Source organism: Macrosteles quadrilineatus, unplaced genomic scaffold (genome assembly GCF_028750875.1).
Source record: "Macrosteles quadrilineatus isolate MER2022 unplaced genomic scaffold, UCM_ALF_1.0 Scaffold_9__3_contigs__length_116548681, whole genome shotgun sequence".
NCBI classification, from domain to species: domain Eukaryota; kingdom Metazoa; phylum Arthropoda; class Insecta; order Hemiptera; family Cicadellidae; genus Macrosteles; species Macrosteles quadrilineatus.
In genome coordinates, this window is record NW_026542602.1 from 113990396 (window position 1) to 113999779 (window position 9384).

Genomic DNA, 9384 nt, shown 5'->3' on the forward strand with positions numbered 1-9384 from the left:
ATACTTTTGAATGAAATGGTGACCATACAAAGTAGGTATCTTGGTACCTATCTTAAGCCAAGTATGAATGGAGATGAGTGTAGGATGAGTGGTGCGATCTTGTAGTCTTATTAATGACTAAGGCCGACATATTTGACAAAGTACTGCAAGTACAAACAACTCACATAATCTAATGTTTCATTACCACATTCCTGTCTTTGTATTATTTTCCATGTAAAATAATGTGTTACAACAGATTAAGGAATCTGGTTAAATGTTTATCTATGTTTGCACACTTGGACTGATCAATTGTGAGAACACTACAGTTAGTGTGCATTAACAAGGAGATAACACTATACTCCCAGTCTAATAATAATGGGATACACATATGCTTAATTTTCTTTGAATTCGCACCAGCAGTTCATTTTTTATGTACTTTGAAGGTTAATCACTATTTGTTTTAAATTTTATAAAGCTCTCCAACCCTTAAAATAGGAAATTTCCTTTAAAACGCTGTTTGCACCTTATTCACTAACATGTGATACCAATAAATTATTTAGACATCCCAAGAACAAAACGACCTGCGCAGAAACGAAAAGATCTTGTTGTTCGCACCAGTAGGTGTGGCGTACCCTTCCAACCTGCGCGGCTTGAAATGGCCCAGGGTTCTTTTGTTTCTGGGATGTCTATAGTGTCTGGGTAGCCGAGAAGTCAGAGCTAGCCTTCAAATCTGAGGGTTGCTGGTATGTTCTCAACCAAGGAAAAACTTGAGCTCGGGTCGAAAAGAGTCACTTTACACCCTAGTGATGAAATAAACTATTTTACAATCTGAGTAGACAAAAAATGATTTTACTAGCTAAATCTTTGTTTAAGCTTCATTCAAAGATTTATTATTTTTATTCTTTTCAGATTTTATTGAATTCATGTAAAATTAACACTAAGGATTGCTGGTGCTGAGCCTGTGAATAACTTAGATTGTTACACGTCTTTCCAAATGACGACATGACTGTATTAACCTAATTACTTTTAAGAGACAGTGAATTAGTTTGAAAGAGTTTCACTTTTTAGTTACAAAATAATTCAAGGTGATAATATCTTCTATATTGTTATATATTATATCAGCTTTATGTAATGTAAATAGATATTTTAAGTACAATTGTTTCAAAATATTTTGTGTTTTATTTTGTTAGCAAACGTTACGTCCTATTAATTATGTTTATTTGTAGCTTAAAACTAACTATTGACCTTGTATACTGCAAGTGAATAGTTTTGAATTTGAAGTGTTTTTCAATTATCGGCAGAAAAGAATTAATTTCAAGGTTTGTTTATGCCTACTATAATCCTTCTTGAGAGTGCTTATGTTGAATATTTTTATTTTTTTATTTAGGATAAATTTCACAGTATGGGCTTACCTCTTTAGTTAGAGTTCCAGAAGTAAAGCAATAGAGTTTGCAAATACAGTATCATTCTGTTTAAACTAAAGAGATGATAATCTTACTAATATTATAAATGTGAAAGTTTAGATGTATGGATGTATGGATGGATGTATGTTTGTGACAAGTGAACGCAAAAAATACTGGTGGGATCGGGCTGAAATTCGGCATGATGATAGCTCATATTCCCGATTAACATATAGGCATATTTTTATCCCAAAAATCCTTCCGGGCTCCGCCCCAGTGGCTCTGGAGTTTCCCATGTTAACCTTATGAGAAATGGAATTAATGAATCTTAACAGCTGTTTCAATTAAACAAGTTGGTTCTGTTCTATGATGTCATAGACAAAAAGAATTAAATAATTCTTTTTGTCTATATGATGTTCAATAGCATTAAAGTTACAAGGATTACCAACAGGGTGCAGCACTATTATTTCTTTTACATTTATGACAACAGCTAATTCGCAACCAAAAGGTGAGTGAGCGTAGCGAACGAACTTCAACCTGAAGGCAAGTGAGCGTAGCAAACGAACTTCAACCTGAAGGCAAGTGAGCGTAGCGAACGAGCTAACCTGAAGGAAAGTGAGCGCAGCGAACGAGCTCCAACCTAAAGGTGAGTGAGCGTAGCGAACGAGCTCCAACCTAAAGGTGAGTGAGCGTAGCGAACGAACTCCAACCAGGACGTGATTGAGCCATGCAAACGAGATCATCTTGAAAATTAAGAAGTTAAACGGGGCAAAGCCCGCGGGTTACAGCTAGTAAGTTATAAAGTTAACAATAGGATGACATCACAACCAGTGCCACAAAACATAAATACGTTATTTAAAACAGTATTCTGCTAATTCATAAAAATATAAATTTGCAAGGGAAATGTTTAGTTTATGATGAATCTGTTGTAGCCCTATTATGTTGAATTTAATATTACTTACCCACGAGCTTCACCCCGTTTGACATCATAAGTATTAATAAAAAACTATTGATTGGTTAAGTTAAACTGAAATAAACAAAACAGAATACAGTAATACAGACAAAAATAATCACACCTGATTTTAATAAATTGAAAGAATAACATACAAGTAAGTACAGCTGAGGTATTTTTAACATTAGGTAGCCTATATGGAAAGTTACCTTTAGAAAGGAATTACGACCTTAAAGGGCAATTTTTGAAATAATGGAAGGTTTTGCGCAATGTCATGAAGAACATTTTAAGTATATGGTTTATGGGGGTGTGACTTGTAGTTTTCTCAAAAGTTCATGGGTACTTTGGGATTTGTATATGGATTTGTAGCAGCTGATTATTATTATTGTTTATGTTCGTGGTTGCTATGTTGTGAATCATTCTAAAAAGTCAATACATTAGTTTTCCAAAAGTCAAAGGTTTTACTAAAGTGTTTACAATTATTTCTTAAATAGTTAACATGCTGTCAGAATAACTTGTGAGAATGGATTGTAAACGCACCTCTTGATATTAGCAATACAGCCTCAGCCAAGGAAGAATTAATTGAGAGTATTAAAGAAGCAATGGGAAAACTACCCTGGTACTAGCAGAGGCAGGAGCAGTATGTGGCACAAGGCTAAGTACACCAAGACTCAAACTGGCTATGTTCAACACATTGATAGGTAAAGAGGGCCTTAAATTGATTGAAAAACATGTAGATACCAACAATACAGATCTTGCTGGTATCATAGAAGCATTGGATTCATATTTTGTAGTAGGAACGACAAATTCCTTATTAAATAAAGTTGTGGTATTGATGGTTTGTCAAGTTTAAATAAAAACGAGTTAGAAGAGACATTAATATGTGACCGTCTTGTCATAGGCCTAGAAAACAATGAACTTCGGAAACGTCTATTGCTGAAGAAAAACTTGAAGCTAAATGATGCAATGGAAATTTGTTTGCAGCATGAAAATACAGAAACATATGTAAAGCACCTCTCCAGGAATCGAAGGAACTTCTTTTAAGATTACAAAACATCAATAACATGAAAAAGGTCAATCTTGTCGATACTGTGGAAAATTTCACAAAAGAGGGGCTTGTCTGGCTTATGGTAAGATCTGTTCCAGTTGCCAAAAAAGAAACCTTTTTAGTAGGTAGTGTGTGTAAAAGCAAAACGACAGTACATATTGAGGACGAAGAAAACCAAGATCAGCATTCTACTTCTCAAGAGGATGTCATGCATATGAAAGAAACTGATAGACCTACTTACAAAAAACAACCTTTTGTCAAAATGCAAGTCAATAGAAAGTTTTAAAAATACATATAAACTAAAACTAGACTCAGGAGCTACATGCAATGTTATGAGTATCACTGATTTAAGAAGGACTGTTGGATACTGATGATAAGCCAGTTTTGAACGAAAGTATGGTCACTCTATCATTCTCTGGAGGAATGACACAACAATCATTAGCAAATATTGTCTTGAGAGCTAAATTTAAGAAATGGTTCTACAATTTAATATTTGAAGTAATGGAAAGCGAAAAAAATCCGTTACTAGGGGTGAGTGATTGTTTGAGACTGGGTTTGATTACCACCGATGATAAGGTGTTTCAAGCCTTAGCTACCACACAAGTCCAAAAAATGATTTATTTAGTAAATATCCTGATATTTTTGAAGGGCTTGGATGTCTTGAAGGTTCATACAACATTAAAGTTTATCCAAACGTTCAGCCTTCAGTTGCTGCTCCTAGACGTCACCCTCTTGCTCTGAAAGATGAAATAAATACAGAGCTCTGCAGACTTGTGTCTCTTGGAGTAATTAAAAAGGTCACAGAACCTACTGATTGGGTTAGTAGTATAGTGGTAGTCAAGAAACGTAATAAAATAAGACTATATGCATAGACCCTTTCTACCTAAACAAAGCCATCAAGAGATCTCACTATCAAACGCCTACTACTGTTAAAGAGATCATGCCACAATTAGCGGGAGCAAAATTCTTTAGTATTCTAGATCTAAAAGATACTTAAAAGATCATTTGGCACGTCAAACTTACAGAGGAAGTGAGCAAACTCACAACATTTTGGACTCCTACGGAAGATTTCGCTGGACACGTCTACCCTTTGGTATATATACTGCCCCTGAGTAGTTCCAAAGAAGAATTCATGAAAATCTTAAAGGGTTGGATGGCATTGTTGCAAATTGCTGATGACGTGATGGTTTTTAGTAAAGGAGACACAATTGAAGATGCAAAATTTAATCATGGAAAGAACCTTCAAGCATTAGTGGAAAGAGCTCGACAGCAAGGAATAAAGTTCAACAAAGACAAATGCAAAATTGGAGCCGACAAAGTTACATACTTGGGCCATCTAATAACAACAGAGGGAGTTAAGCCTGATCCCAAGAAAATAGAAGCGATTAGTAAACTCAAACCACCCACTTCTAAAGACGAAGTCAGGAGATTTTTGGGATTCAACCTACCAGTTAAAATTCTTACCCAAACTCTCAGAGATAACGGCACCAATTAGAGATTTACCGGTACTTAGGGATGACTGTGAATGGGTCTGGGACTCACCTCAAGAACAAGCATTCCATAAATTGTTAAGAATGATTCAAGAAGCCTCTACCTTAGAATTTTTTTATGAAAGTCGGGTTGCTTGATTCAATATGTGATGCGAGCTAATATGGACTGGGTGCTTGTCTAATGCAAGAGGGTAAACCTGTAGCTTACGCGTCCAGGTCATTGACAGACACAGAGACATCATACGCGCAGATTGAAAAGGAATGTTTGGCGATTGTATTTGGACTTCAGAGTTTTGAGCAATTCATCCATGGAAGGAATGATGTTCTTGTGGAAACAGACCACAAACCACTTGAGTTAATATTTAAGAAGCCGATTGTTTCTGCCCCAAGACGATTACAAAGAATGCTACTAAGACATTCAAGATACAATTTCAATTTTATTTACAGACCTGGAAAATCCATAGTCATAGCAGACTTCTTATCAAAAGCACCTTTACAAGACACACAAGGTTACAAAATCGATAAAGCACTGATATTTCAAAATGAAATCAAACAAATAGAAGTTTTGAATGACATAAACATAACAGACCAGAGGATTCAATTCAATTCAATTCAATTCAAATTCTCTTTATTCATTCACAGTACAAGTTTTTATACAATGAATAGCGTCAAATAAATATTAAGATGAATTATGCTTTACTTATCGCTAAAACAATCATTATCTTTTCAAAACAAATTTTAAGCTTAAGAATAATAAACAAAACAAAATTAAATCAAATCATCTTTCTAAACTATCATTTATGATTTCTCTTGAATTCCAAAATTCATCCAAAGAATACAAAGACAATGAAAGGAGATAATTTTTCAATCTTTTTTTAAAAACGTCAAAACGTTTTTCCTCTATTATAACTTTAGGTAAATTAAATAAGAATTTTATGCCAATGAAAATACATTTCTTCTCAAAAAACTTTAATTTATGTCGTTCAACCTGCCTAGTATGCCTTAATTTATAGTGTCGAATATTTGTACTATTAGTTTGGAGGTTTAATTTTTTTACATGTAATATAGTTTCATAAATATACAAGTCATAGACTGTCATAACACCTAATTTAGAAAAAAATGGTTTCATTGATTGGCGTTTATTAGTTTATTTTTAATTTTGAAAATAATTCGGAGTGCTTTTTTTTGATGATGAAGAATTTTATCCAAATTTTTCTGGGTAGTTCCTCCATAAATTGCTATACCATAGGATATGTGAGAATTTATTAATGCAAAGTATATGGTTTTTAAAGTATCAATATCACACACCCTTGACATTAATTTGTCTCAGGGCATATCTACCTTTTGACATTTTATCAATTACATGCTCAACATGCTTATCCCAATTTAGGTTTTGATCCAATATCAATCCGAGAAATTTTGTGTACTCCACTTGACTCAAGTTTGAATTATCAAGGTAAATATTCGGGTTCAATTTACATCTTGATTGTTTTGTGGAGAATGATACAAAATTTGATTTACTGTAATTTATTAGGAGATTTTTGCTACTTGAGAAATCATTAATTGATAAAAGATTTAGAAAAGATTTCAGTTCGACTTCCTCTTGGGAATTGCCTGTAACTGTGATGTTGGTGTCATCAGCATAAAGACACACTGAACTTCCTCCATCGACAGCTAGTGGGAACCCCCTCATATAACAAAGAAATAAAAGAGGGCCCAAAATAGATCCCTGGGGGACACCATATTTAATATTTTTGTATTCAGAGTAAACATTTTGAGTATAAGAGTATTTATTATTTGGATGGCAGAAATTATGCTGTATTTGGACACATTGTTGCCTTCCTTGCAAGTATGAACTGAACCACTTAAGCTCTTTATTATTTATATTTAAGCCGTGAAGAATTTCTATCAATTTCTTATGTGAAACAGAGTCAAATGCTTTTGAAAAGTCGAGAAAAATTCCAATTACCTTCTCATTTCTGTCAATGGAGTCAATTATGATAAATGAATGATAAATGAAATGATTCAGGATAAATGAAGTACAAGAGGAAACAAAGTTATGTCTTATGATGGCTAAACTAGCAAAGACCATAAACGAAGGATGGCCTGAAAAGAAGGGAAAACTTTCAAATTACTTAAAGCAATACTGGAACATAAGAGATGAACTGACAACAGCTGAAGGTTTAGTTTTGAAAGGAGAACGGCTTGTAATTCCAGCAAAGCTGAGACTGTCAATGTTACAGAAATTACATTCTTCTCATCAAGGCATAGAATCGAGCCAGTAGAGAAGTGATGTTTTGGCCAGGAATGACAAAAGATATTAAATCGACTATGGAAAGATGCTATAGGCCTTATGGCCTTGTCAGAAGTATGCATCCTCACAAAGAAAAGAACCCTTAAAACCTCATGAAATTCCATCTCAACCCTGGCAAAAAGTAGGAGTTGATTTTATTTTTCAAATTGAAAAAAGATAATTTTCCAATCGTGGTTGACTACTATTCGTGATTTTTTTAACTAAGAAAAGTCTACTCACTTAAACCTTCCCGGACGGGTGACGGATATATCCGCCTAAGTCTCTGGCGATAAAGGATGGGTGGCGGATATATCCGCCTTCTCTTCAGACAGACTGGCAGGTGCTTGAGCAGTAACCAGATGTTTCGTGCTACCAAGGCGCCACTTTCCTGCTCTCTCCATGGCTGCGCTCTCTCCCGCACTCCCCCCTCTCTCCAACGCCTACCCCTCTCCCGCGCACCCCCCCGCTCTCCTACACTTCCCCTGACAGTAGTAGTTAATATGTTTAAAACATATGTAGAAGTTGGTCCTGAACCACGATCGTACAAAATCCAGACTGGTGATGGACGAGAATACCGAAGAAACTCATGGTTCCTACGAAGAGACAAGTCATTCAGAATCTCCCATGATGTGAATAAAGGTCAATCGTCTAGGTCAGAAGAACATAACAATGACTCAGCTCCTGTTGTAAGACGAGGGGAAAGGATTAGAAGAACACCAAATAAATTTGACTTGTGAAGGAGGGATGACAGTAGTAGTTAATATGTTTATAACATATGGTAATTGTTCTACATATGTTTTGTGTTATTGTTTTTATATTTGGATTGAGTTTTTGTTGAATTAGAAATAAACAACCTTTCTTGAGTTCAGTACAATTATTTAATAATTAATCTAATGACATCCCCCTCGACGTTTCGCGCTCAACACTACGTTGTCTTTATTTGTTGTTTACATATTGTTCTTTATTTAATGCCTAACGTTCTCATGGTCATATCTTAAAAGATGGGGGGCGAATATATCCGCTGCTTTTCTTCTCATCCGGGGACGGGTAGCGGATATATACGCATAGTTAAAAACGAGTTAAAACTTATTTTGACAGTATTAAGTGTTCCATTGTGTTTATTTTATGTATAGTTGTATAACAAAACACAAATAAGGAAAATACAATTTTTCCTTTAACTTTTTCCCGTTCTATGTTACGATTTCGCACGTCCGGGAAGGGTTAAAACAGCAGGACTAATTAATATTTGCAAAAAGAACATTTTTCAAGATATGGAATACCTTAAAGGAGTTTTCTAAAGAGTGGAAATTTGAAGTAGTAAGCTTGTCACCTTATAATCATCAGTCAAACGGAAAAGCCAAATCATATGTGAAAGTGGCAAAGAAACTAATTAAAAAGGTTAAAGAAAACAAAGAAGATTTGAGTGTTGCATTGTTGGAGTTGAGGAATTCACCTATTAAAGGAATTGGAGCCAGCCCAGCTCAATTACTGATGGCTAGAACAACAAAAACACTACTACCAGTGTTGGAAGAAAGTCTTAAGCCACAGATAAAAACAGAGATAGAAGACAAGATAAAACTGAAACAATTGAAATAAAAGAGGCAATATGACAAAGGCAGCTAGTCGAGAAGGAAGTCAGGAATACAGACTATTTATTTGTATTGGTACATGTTTGCTTATCTCAAATTGTTTCATCACTACCAAAACTCATTTAACACTTGCAAATTGTGTTTATACTCATGGTTTGCATCACAATAACAATTAACAGTTATTAGAATAGAATTGGTTTCACTTCAACACCTTGCGGATGCTAAAAAAAATCTTGAACATATAGCATGCTTCATGTAAAACCATGAAAATGTACTTGATGTTTGTAAAACTACCATGGATATCATTCAGCATAGAAATTAATTAGCAATTAATTGTGTCACATAGTGTGATAGAAAAAAAACTGTGCTTCTGTCTTCACAAAATGTTTTACAAATTTTGTTCCATATTGTTTCAATGTTTTATAATAACTTGGTAAATTTATTTATTCTATACTAAGCTAATACTTTACTAAAAAAAAAAAAAAAAAACACTTTATTAGTTTCCCTGTAGAAGCAAACCTAGGTAGGTACTCGTTGAACCTAATGTTAATTAAATAGATTTAATTGAAATCAATTCAGGTAAATGGAAATTCGCTTAGTCGGCAGGTTTGCTGCTGCGGGGGTATTGTATTT